The following is a 12699-nucleotide window of genomic DNA, read 5'->3' as shown; positions in this document are numbered from 1 at the left end:
AGGGGGGATCACGGAGCAGATCTGGCCCCAAATCCAGGTCCTGCTAGGTGACCAGTGGCACAACTCTTTCTGTCCGTGGACGTCAGGCTCCTCATCTGCACAATGGGATTGAGGACACGTGCCCTTCTTGCTGCTTGGGGTGGCCGTGGGAGCTCAGTCCTCCCACTGACCTCGCAGGTTGGGAGTGATTTTCTGCAGAGCCCACCCAGCTCAGGAAAGAAAGGGGAGCAAAACGTCTGGGAGTGAGGGGTCCTAAGGCCAAACCAGGGACCTCAGTGGTGCAGGTTAAACGGGAAGATGCACACGGCCAGCTCAATGGACAGGCTCCCAACCCTGAGGTTAGTTCAGGTCAGGCACTGGGGGTCGGGCATCACTGCCCTGTGATGTCAAAACAGTTCCCCAGACCTCCTTCCTCCATCAGTGTGCCCTCTCATCCTGCATCCTACAGGGGACAGCAGCATTTCATCCCATTCTCCTCGTGGGCCCAGAGGGCCCATGGCCTACCTGAGCCAGCCACAGACATCCAGCAGAAACCCTACGTTTCAGAGAGGGTAAGGGGCTTGTCTGAGGCCACACAGCAGAGCTGGGACTGGATCCCAAGTCTCAATGCCAGGCTCTGTGGGGAACTGCTGGTACTCAGGCCTTCCTCATCCCCTGGGGGTGACACGCAGCCCAGCCTCCACAGCCTGCAGCGCACCCTGTGGCCCCTCCACCCAGCCACGGTGACCCCAGAACCCTTGGAGGAACCCGGACTTCCCAGACTGAGCTCACCTCCAGGAAGTGCTGTCCCGGCCGCCCCATGTGGCCCTGGCCCGCCACCTCGTGGCCACAGCAAGAATTGCCAGGACCAAGCATCTAATCTTTGGGACAGCAGCAGCGTCTGCTTAAACAGAAGCCCTCCGCCCCTGTGGGCAGTGCCTCTGAGCCCCCTACCAAGTGCCTGGCGCTGAGCCCCAGGGCTACAGAGTTAACAGGACAGAAGCTTCTCCTAGGGCCGGCATCACTGAGAGCATGAGGTCAGGACAGCTTTGGACAGAACCTTCTACCAAAATTCCCTTTGGGCAACACATGGCACTGGGCAGGATCTTACTCCACAAACCCAGATGTGCAAGAAATGAGCCATTTTCACATTTCTTTTTCAATAAATAAAACTGGGTTCTGAGCTTCTCATCCTGGGCTCATTCATGATCTAAATCTCCCCACCCAAGATCACTGAAGAATAGAAGACATTTGTGTGACCCCCGACGATGGGGAAATGGCCTCATTGCATCGTGGTCCCACCAATCTTGTGCCTGAGCTGGCAAGGCCCATAGAGGCTGGAGGTCCTGTGCCTCCATGTCTGCTGGGGCTCAGGAGATTCTGCCTAAGGTGCAGCCTCCCCTCTCTCCGTATGCCATGCAGTCACCCCCACCCCGGAGGCACTGCTATCTCTTGGGGTAAACGAGTGTGCAGGGATGCCTTCCTGCTATTCTTTGGTCCTGCTGTCTCCTGGCCCATTTGCAGGCTGGGGCGCATTCTCTTTTCTTGGTTGCTTCTGTCACTCCACCTATTCCAGTTATTACTGCTGTATAACAATCCACCCCAAAATTGAGTGCATAAATTAGCCACTTTATTATCGTCATGGATTGACAGGAATTTGGACAAGACATAGTAAAGATGGTTTGTCTTTGCTCCAGAGTACCTGGGGCCTCAGTCGGAAGACAGGAAGGCTGGGGCTCGGGGGTGGGGGACTTGATGGTGGAGGCAGGAATCATCTGGAGACATCTTCACTCACATGTCTGGAGGTTGACACTGGCCTTTGGCTAGAACAGTGACATGTCCATTCCACGAGGTCTTTCTCTGTGCATTAGTTGGGCTTCCTTGCAGCATGGTGGCTGGGTTCTAAGAGTGAGTATCCCTGGAGAGCAAGGCAGAAGTACATGGCATTTTTAAGATGTAGCCTAGGAAGTCACATGGCTTCTTCCACTATACTTTGGTGGTTGAGGCAGTCACACAGGTCCGCCTAGGTGAAGGAGAGGGGACGTGGGCCACACCACACGGTGGGAGCTGTGGCAGTTCATGCTGGAAGGAAAACCTGTAGATGGGAGATATTGTATGGCCAACTTTTGGAAAATGTTTCTGCCCGTCCCCCCACCCACCCACCTCATCCAGAGCCTAAGCTTTCAGAGAACAAAAGCCAGCCTCTATTTTGCAAACTGAGTCCCAAACTCCCAGAAGCAAGGCAGCTCAGAGCTGGGGTCATCTGCTGATCCGGAGGAGGGGGAAATGCTAAGATCATGTATCATAACAAAATAAATAAATAAGTAAGTAAATAAATAAATAAATAAATAAATAAAGACTACGAGATCCAAGATTGAGCACTGAGTGGAAAAGCTTTGCTGCAAACAGGGAACCCCGTGCAGAGCAGAGTCAAGCTCTGGAGAGTGAGTTCTGGGGAGGAGACAGGGAGTACGTCTTTTAAAGCCAAAAGACCCACAGCAGAAAAGCTGAACCTCTGAGCATCGCTGACTGCTGGCGATATATGGCTTGTCTTAGCTAAGTGATGGGTGGATGAAGGTTATCATAGGTGGGGTGCCCACAGATGGCCCAGGAGCATGACCTGTACACATAAGTGCCACATTAGGATTGTAGGGCTTGGCCAGGTTTGCCCTGGGTCACCAGGTGGCCAGGTCAAGGGCTTGTCAGGACACAGATGATTATCTTGATAACTTTGAAGGGACCCAAAGTCCAGGCACTCCCAAGGCAAGGCTCATGGGTCATGAGGTCAGGCATTCCTGGACTTGAAGCTGGTCTCCACCATCTGTAGGATGGACAGACATCGCCATGGCTCGCTTTCCCACCTGCAAAATGGGGATAGTGATAGTTCGTGAAGGCACAGCCTATTTCAGCGGTAGGTTTGAATCATGTAAGACTAAAATTGGGTACAGGCAAAGCTACTCTTGAAAATCCCTTAAGTTCCCCCCAAAATGTATACACATAATTTTGTGTGCACAGCCATGAAGAGGGATTCTAAAGAATACTAAATTTGGGGAAGTGAAGAGCTGGAGGAGAGAGAGGGGCAAAGGGGAAGCCCGGAGCAAATGGCTGGACTTTCCCACCAGGTGGCCTTTAAAAAAGATCCCGGTCCCAGGCTGAGTGGGGGACAGGGGAAAATGCTAAACCAGTTGGGTTTGCTGACTTGGCTTCTCTCTGTTCTGTCTTCATATTAATCCTCTATAATCTTAATATGTGTTAATAGATTTGTGTATTGTGGTGAGAATTAAACTAGATTTAATCCTACATGTGAAGGCTCCCAGCACAGGGCCCGGCATATAGTAGGTGCTCAATTAATGTGGGAGTAGGTGCTCAGTAAAAGAGAGCTGAACGAATGTGTTCATGTGTCAAAAAGTTCTGAAAGTGCTATATAGCTTTGCTATTGTACTGCATATATATTGTTGTTCTAATTTCTGGAGTATGTTATCTTCTATATTCCCTATACAGCAGGAAAGGAAGCATTACTGTGAAACAATTATATTAAAGAAAACTCACAGTTATCCTTTATGGTCTTGTTAATCAAACATTTTGGTCCATGCACATTACTAATTTCTAACTAATTCACAATAAAATATACTTAGTATGCTAAAAAAAAAAAAAAGTGAGCTGAATTTGAATCTTAATCTTGGTCAGACCCACGTAAGAGGCTCCTTTTCAGCTACTTAGCCCCAGGACAGCTGCCCTGGTTTGTAAATGTTGGCCCCAGTTCTCCCTGAGTGCCCCCAGCTGCCCTAGGTGCCCTGGCCTCTTTCCTAAGACCCCAAATATCATGATCCAGCACCTTGAGGGGTGACCCTGGTACAGCAGGGGACCTCAGAACTCTGCCCGCATGCCCACAGTCTGTGAAAAGGGCTCCTGCCTGTCGGTTGGCATTTCCTGCTGGATCCCACTGATCCCTCACTTGGCCCCACCCTTTGGCTCACCCCTTGGGACTGGCTTCTAGAGGCAGTTGTGTCACCTGGGGAGGCGGTGGAGAGGACCAGCTGATGTGGGCGGAAGCAAGCGTCTGGGTGCAGCAAGGCCATGGAGCCAGCTGCCTTTGATGCCCATGGACCCGCTCCTCACAGGCCTGCCCTGCAGCTAGTGGGGACCCAAGTGAAGCCCCCCTCAGGGCCTCTCCCCAGCACCTTCCCAGCAACCCCAGGAAATACCTGCAAATGTCAGCGAGAATGAACGAAGCAGCTGACACAAGTGTGAAATTTCTTTAGAAGTCGAGTTTTGTCTCAAAATACTTGCAGATTATGCGTTCTGCTCCATAATGTTTCCAGTTTTGTTTAAATCTGAAAATAGTGTTTTAAATTACTTCTTCTGAAGAAATCAACACTCCAGGAAGACAGGTTCAGCCTGTGGCTTTGCTGATACCCTGGGCTCACCGCCACAGACCTCTGGACACACTGAGGCTGGAACTCTGAAAACCTCAGTCCCCTCCCTTAAGAAGATGTGACTTCTGATTCTGCACACCTGTGCCTAGACACCCTCCTGGAGCCATCTCCAGTATCTGCTCCCCAAAACTTTGGTGCCCCAAGCACAGCCCAGTACCTAGTTAACCCTGACTGGCCCCGGGAGCTCTGCAGAACACTGTCCTGTTGTAGGAGGGATGTTGGCCTGGCAGGGGTCATTTCGATCCTGCCTGGGGATGAAAACAGCACAGCCAGGGAAAGGGGAAGACCCAAGGCAGAGCAGAGCACCCTGGGGGTGGTAGTGGTGGTTCGCTGTCCTGGACCCAGCACCAGCCTCTCCCCCTGGGTGTTCCAGGGGTATGAGCCCATAAATCCCCCCTTGTTTTATTGAGCTGGTAAAGAGCTGGGCTTCATCACTTGCAGTTCAAAGAGTCCTAAACTTTCCCTAGAGAGGACAACAATTGGGGACCCCTGCTTACACTCCTCAAAAACCTGGAGGCTCTGATGGAAAGAAAGGAGGAAGGTATTCTGTTCTCCTTGGCCCTGGTGGGCCAGAAGCAAGACTGAGATGCAGGAGATGGAATGAGACAGTTTCAGGATGAAAGAAGAAAGTACTTTCTAAATCAGATCTTGGCAGAGAGAGAAGGGCCTCCTTCATCACGTAGTGAGCTTCCTGTCATTGGGGGCATGGAAGCAGAATAAGTGATGACTTTCTGGTAAGGAAGGAAAGGGTAAAGCGATTAAGACAATAGTTGGGGAGAGGTGGATTATTCATCTCAAAGTTCTTTTCCTTTCTGTGTCTCCGATTCCACGATAATCTCTAAACTGTTCAGGGATGTCCCCTCCCCACTCCAGCAGTCAGGCTCTGCCCCAAGTCGACACTGTCTCTCAGCCAGAGGCACTGGGGGTGGGCAGGTGTGTGGCTGCGCCCAGCGAGACCTGTTCTAAGTATAGGTATGGTATTTGGCCATCCCCTTGTCAGGATTCTAGGGGCTGGGAAAAGTCAGTGGCACAAAGTGACCGCGGCTGAAACTGTGCATTGTTGCTGTGGTTTGCAAACTTTTGTGCAAATGCCGCTGGGAGGGGCAGTACGTGCAGCTCTGTTGGCAATGCTAAGTTCAGCACGAAAGATTTCCCATCCCCTGTCTAGGAGTGCCCTGGACCTGGTGGCTCCCTGACAGCAAGGCGGCTCCTTCCATTGCACAGGTTGCATCACCCGTGGGTGTACGTAATGATTATTACTTCACATTTCCAGCAGATGGCAGTAAAACATTCCAAAGAAAAGAGGCTTTTTCTAATTTGCACAGAAACCATTGATTATGTTCCTTAGGCAGCAGGAATCTTGCAAATGACAATCAACTCCCCAGATTCTAATCTAAAAGTAAGATTCTTTTTTTTCCTATTCCCATAACTTTAATATTAATCAAAGTAAGACATCATATTTATTTTTTGTCAAATGTTCTGCAAGGCTTATAACAAAACCCAGTGTTCTCTCCACCTCATTTTGCCAGCTCCCCAGCAGCAACCACTTGCAAATCCTTTAAGTATTTCTTTGATTTCTAATCTCCATATTACCAAATAATATGCTTCTAGGACTAGTTCTTGATCTCTCCATTTCAAACATCATTGTTGACTTTCTATGATGGAATATGAAGGTTTCTCTCTTACAACCCCCTCTCCAACACCACACACATATGCACTTTCCCCTCTCCCTCCTATTGTATTGGCTGAATATTCAGTGTTCAGATTATTATGAATATGTAAATATTGTTCACTGCTGAGCCAATTAGTGATCTATAATGATGTTTTCTTGTTACAACTTCTCCTTTCTTTCTGGAGTTAATTTCTTGTTTGCCTTGTTTCCTAAATATATCTTATTAATTCAACTCCAAAATCTCCATAGGGACCATGAAAGTTTTTTTAAAATTCAATTAGGGACTATAATGAGTCTGTCCTTCCTTTTCTTTTGGCTTTCCTGCCCTTGAAGACATCTGCCCATCCCCCTGCACCCAGGCCACCCCCAGCCCTCACCCGGGGATCTTCCCTCGTCAACACCCTTCCACTCTCTCTCTCCCATGTCTTCCCATTTCCTGTTCAACCCTTTGTTTTGGGGGCACACATGTTCCAGGAGCTTCCTGAGAAAGTGGAGATGGGAGGTAAATTCTTTGAGAACTTTCATGTCTGAAAATATCTACTTCTGACACCAAGGTGGATCTAGTCACCACCACTGCTAAATTCCAACATGCCCAGGACAGAGACCATTCCCCAAGACCAGGCAGCCACCTACTGGTTGATTATCGTGGACCCCTTCCGTCCCAGAGCTGACAGTGATTTGTCACCACTGGGATTGGTCCTTATTCTGGCTGGTCATCTGCCTTCCTTGCCTGTATGCTTCTACCATCTCTGGACTTATAGAATACCTTATTTGTCATTGTGGTGTTCCATCCAACACTGCTCCTGACCAAGGGACCCGTTTCATAGCAAAAGGGCAAAAATGGGCTTGGGGCTTTGGAAATCGCTGGCTTCACCATGTACGATGTCAGCTGGAAACAGCAGGCCTAACTGAAAGGTGGAACAGCCTCCTCATGATTCAGTTAAGGTGCCAGTTGAGACAACATCCTGGTCCATTCGTTGGTTGTGGTCCTTCCTGTCTTACGGGATGCAGAGTATGCTTCCAATCAGCGACCAGTAAAGGTGTTTTCCTCCCGTAGCCACAATACAGGTGTATAAATGAAGGCGTGAGAGTGGGTTCACTCACCGTTTCATCATAACCACTTGCAGAATTTTTGCTGCTGGTCCCCACAACTCTGGGTTCTGTTGATTTGGTAGTCTTTGTTCCCAAGGGAAAAACGCTCCCATCAAAGGACACAATGGTGGTCTCATTGAGTTAGCTGATGATATTGGAAACCCTGGGCTCCTCATGATACTGAACCAACTTGTACAAGAGGGAGTGACTTTACTTTCTGGGGTGATTAATCCTGATGAGCAGATTAGGCTGTTGCTACACAATAGAAGCAGCCCATAGGATTCTCTGGGCTAATGAAAAGTTAATGGGAAACTACAGCAACCCCCAAAAGGCAGGACCACTGAAAATTCAAATTCTTGGGCAATGAAGATTTGAACTCCTCCAATTGGTAAAGAACCTCAGCCAGCTAAGGTTTTGACTGAAGGCAAATGGAACATGTCATGGGTGGTAGAAGATGGAAATTATAAGAATCAACTCTGGCTTCATAACCAGTAAGAGAAGCAAAGACTGTTGTAGCTATGCACGTTTTCTTCTTGCTAAATATATATATATATATGTGTGTGTATATATATATATATATATATATATATATATATATATGTATATATATAACTAATTTCTTTTTTCACTGTCTCTTCCTTTCCTCTTATTTTATTAAAAGATTGTTGGTGATGGCTAATTTTACAATTTTGATTTTTAGGTTACAGAATAGTCAGGTGGGGCTGTGATTCAATTTGAGGAGTAATTAGTATCACCTACAGATGAACACTGTATTTCCCCAAAGACAGACACAACGAATATTAGGACTTTGTGTCTCCACTTCCAAAGAAGATGATGAGAACATCCTAGTTTGAATAAAAGATACTTATACCTTAATAGAAAAAGGCATAAAGTTGTTACTGCCATTGTACATGCACTTCAAATACATGTGGAAGGATGTGTACAGATGCTGAGCAGTCAAGAGGTAGACACTGCTAATTATTAAAGTACTGTGTCTCAGCTCCATAGCCACTCTTCTGTGCTCTGCTCTGTGGTGCTAAGGTTCAAGCTGAAAACTTCATTTCTCTTTTGCAGGGTGACTCTCTGCCACTCAGGAGTGCTTAGCAGAAGAGCAGAAGGCAAGAGGAAGGGAGAAGCATCAGTATAACCCCAGAAAATGCATTGCCCCTCAAATTTGAATTTGACTTTGGCAAGTGGGAGTTGGTTCCATTGATAGTTGGTTCCATTGACATTTGGTTCTTGTTTCCAGCTTCTTTAGAGACTCCCAAAACTCATCACATCCTTTGGGGCTTTCAGCACCAGTTGGGTAGTGTCGCTTCTTTGGATGTCTGAATTCCAGCTGTAAGTCCCCTTCTATAAGCTCCGGAGAACCCAGCACTAGCCAAGTAACATCTCCCTAGAGGTTAGAAGCCCAGTTTAGTGGGACTTTCCCTCCAAGAAATCTCTTTTCTTTCTCTACATTTCTCTTTCTCTGAAAAAACTAGTGTGGCTCCTGTTTTCATGACTGGATCCTAACTGATACAGCCATGAACTGGTAAATATGATCAACATAATTTTGAGTACTTGGGGAAAAAAAGTTCATGTTCAAATTCTTATCAACAATTAGAATTTACCAAATATTTTGGAATAAATTTTACAAAAAGTATATGGGATCTAGATGAAGAAAACAACAAAATTTTAGCAGGAAACATAAAATATAATCTGAACCAATGAAGACACATACTGCTATAGGAACAAAGTACCAGTATTATAAACATATCAAAATCTCCTATTTTAAACTACAAGTACAATGAAATTCTATTTTATATTCCTCAGGTTTTTTTTAAGCAAAACCAAATAATTCTAGAGTGTATCTGAAGGAAGTAATTATCAACAGTCAACAAAATACTGAAAGAAAAGGTGAACTTGAATGCCAGATATTGAAATATCTTACAAAATACAGCAATGAAAATAACATGGTATTGGTTCCATGTCTAGTAAGGGATAAATGGCTTTCATTGAATAAACCTTCCTTCAGGTAACAATTTACACTTTGCATAAAATACGAGGAAAAAAACTATTTGAAGGCACTGGAGTATGACCCAAAGTAGTCAGAAATTGGAGAGGTGCTGACTAATGAAAAAAGAGAACTGTACTGAGTAGGATATTTGTACTGACAGTAGTCATCCACGTAGTATGGGACAGCTAAAACTAAAGCAGAAATCTTCAGTCTTACTGACTTTACTTGATAGATTATAGAATCTGGGGCTGCAAGGGCAGCTAGAAAATGAGGGGGAAATCCAAAAAAAAGATGGGACCATTAAAAGGGAAGCTCCAAAATTAGTAAAAATTCTACAAAATCCATGGATGACCCTTGTTGTTCAGGGGAGATTCCACTAGTGAAATGCAGGATTTCAAAGGCTAAAAGAATTGAGATATTTCAGCTGCTGCCCACTGGAGAGAAGACAGAGTTTGTAGTTTGAGTACAGCCAACTTAACTGCCTTCTAGAACAAATAGCATCACTCTTAAAAGGAAGATAATAGAATCCACACTCCGTCAATGTTTCATCCACAATGTCCAGTTTATAATAAAGATTACTAGACATGTAGGAAGAAACAGGAATATATGACTGAGTCAAGTGAAAAATAAGTCAATAGAAACAAACATTCATATGACAAAGATGTGAGAATTAGTACAATGACTTTAAAGCAGATATTATAAATATGTTCAGGGACATAAAGGAAAAATGTTCATAATAAATGAACATCTGGGAGATCACAGCAGAGAAATAAAAACTCTAAAGAAGAACCAAACAAAAATTCTAGAATTGTTAAGACTAATATTTGAAATGAAAATGTCACTGGATGGGCGTAAGAGCATATTGGACCTAGCAGAAGAAAGGGTCAATGAATGAGAAGCTCAATAAAGTAGTCAATCTTGAAAAAGGAAATGCTTTAAAAAAAAGTAAACAGAGCCTCAATAATCTGAGGGACAATATCAAGTGGCCTAACAAAAAGTACACAACTGAACGCTCATAAAGAGAGGATATTGAGACGGGCAGAAAAAAAATATTTGAAAAACTACTGCTGACAATGTCTCAAATTTGGTGAACAAACACAGTTCCAGGAAGGAATAATACATCAAGGAATATAAATACAAAAGGAAATCACACCCAGGCCCATCATGGTCTCAAGACCAAAGAGAAAGAGAAAATCTTGGAAGCAGCCAGTAAAAAAATTGACATATAGCATACAGAGGAACAGTTATACGAGTGACAACATCAGAAACAATGGAGGCAAGAATATAATGGAGCAACATCTTTAAAGTGCTGAAAGAAAAAAAAAAGAACCCAAATTCTATATCCAGAAAACAATACTTCAAACATGAGGGGGAAATAAAGACATTTTCAAATAAATAGAAGTGGAGAACATTCATTAACAGCAGACTTGAACTACAAGAAATGCTGTAAGATGTTCTTCAGGCTGAAGATGTTTTTCTGGAAATTGCACCAGCAAGAAACATATCTACAGGAAGGAATGAAGAATACCCCCAAATGGTAAATATGTAGATAAATATTTTTTAAAACTATTTTTATTCTCATAATTTCTTTAAAAGATATAGATTGTTTGAAGCAAAAATTTTAAAAATGTGTTATAGGGTTTATAATGAATATGATAAAAATAACACAGGACAGAAGGATTGTTGCAAAGTTCTTACATTTAACATGAAGAGATAGTAATTTCTGTGCTAAGGACGCATACTGTAAAACCTAGTGCAAACGCAACAAAAGAATGTAAATGGACTTACCAAAAGGACAATAAATTAAAATAGATTATTAAAAATTTTTACCCAAAATACAGCAGAAAAGATAGAAGGGAGGAATCAAGACCACATGGGACAAATAGAAAATAACATCAAAATTGATATACCTATTTTCAACTATATCAATAATTATACTAAATATAAATGGATTAAACATTCCAATTGAAAGGCAGAAATTGTCAGATTGCCTAAAAAAGCAAGAACCATCTAAATGCTATTTGCAAGAGGCACTTTTTAAATATAAAGATACAAATATTTTGAAAGTAAAAAGATAGAAAAAGGTATACCATGCAAAAAGCAAGCTTAAGAATGCTGTAGTAGTGATATTAGTAGCAGATAAAATACATTTGAAACAAGGAATATTAGCAGAGATAGAAACATTTTATGATGTTAAAAGGGCCAATTTATTTGAAAAATGTAACAACTATAAATGTGTAGGTACCTAATAGCATAGTTTCAGGAAAAAAAAAAGTCTGAAAGAACTAAAAAGAGAAACAAACAAAAATCTACAATTATGTTTGGAGATTTTAAAACCCTTTTCCAAAAGCTGATGGAACAAATAGACCAAAAAATCAGCAAATATATAGAAGATATGAATAACTTTCACCCTATCACCCAGCAATTTTAATTGTAGGAAACTATCCAAGAGAGATATTAGTACATATGTACACACACACAAACATGAATAAAAATATTTAAAGCAGCTTCTTTCAAAATAGCCGTGAATTGGTGTTCTGGTTTGCTAATGCTGCCAGGATGCTAAACACCAGAAAGGGATTGGCTTTATAAAAGGGGTTTCTTGGTTACACGGTTACAGTATTAAGATCAAAAGCATCCAAGGTAATGCATCAACAATCGGTACCTTCACTGGAGGATGGCCAATGGTGTCCGGAAAACCTCTGGTTGCTGGGAAGGCACGTGGCTGGAGTCTGCTCCTGAGTTCTGGCTTCAAAATGGCTTTCTCCCAGGATGTTCCTCTCTAGGCCAAAGCTCCTATTCAAAATGTCACTTTCAGTTGTTCTTGGGGCATTTGTCCTCTCTTAGCTTCCCTGGAGCAAGAGTCTGCTTTCAATGACCATCTTCAAACTGTCTCTCATCTGAAGCTCCTCTCTCAGCTCCTGTGTGTTCTTCATCGTGTCCCTCTTGGCTGTAGCAAGCTCACTCCTTCTGTCCAAGCTTATATGGTGCTCCAGTAAACTATCAAGGCCCATGATGAATGGGTGGGGCCACACCTCCATGGAAATTAGCCAATGAAAGATCTCGCCCACAGTTGATTGATCACATCTCCACGGAAACATCCAATCAAAAGTCTCCAACCCAATCAACACCAATGTTTCCTGCCCACTCAAGTCTGCATCAAAGATAATGGCGTTTTTGGGGGACATAATACATCCATACCAACACAATTGGGTACAATGCAAATGTTCATCGGAAGAAAATGGACCAATAAATTAGGGTAAATTCATGCAATGGATTACCACACAGAAATAAAAGAAACCAGCTTCTGATATCCTCAACAACAAGAGTAATTGAGCAAAAGACAAAGATATAAGAGTCTACGTACTGTATGACTCCATTTATGTGAAGTTCAAGAATTGGCAAAACTCACTTGTAAAGTGGTTACAAAGTGGTAGAGTAGTGGGTACCTCTTCTGGGGAGGGACTTGTTCTACGTCTTGGATTGGGTACTGTTAATACAGGGTTATATGATTACAAGGG

Source organism: Choloepus didactylus, chromosome 6, assembly GCF_015220235.1.
Source record: "Choloepus didactylus isolate mChoDid1 chromosome 6, mChoDid1.pri, whole genome shotgun sequence".
In the NCBI taxonomy this organism is placed as follows: domain Eukaryota; kingdom Metazoa; phylum Chordata; class Mammalia; order Pilosa; family Megalonychidae; genus Choloepus; species Choloepus didactylus.
This window is presented reverse-complemented; position numbering follows the sequence as displayed.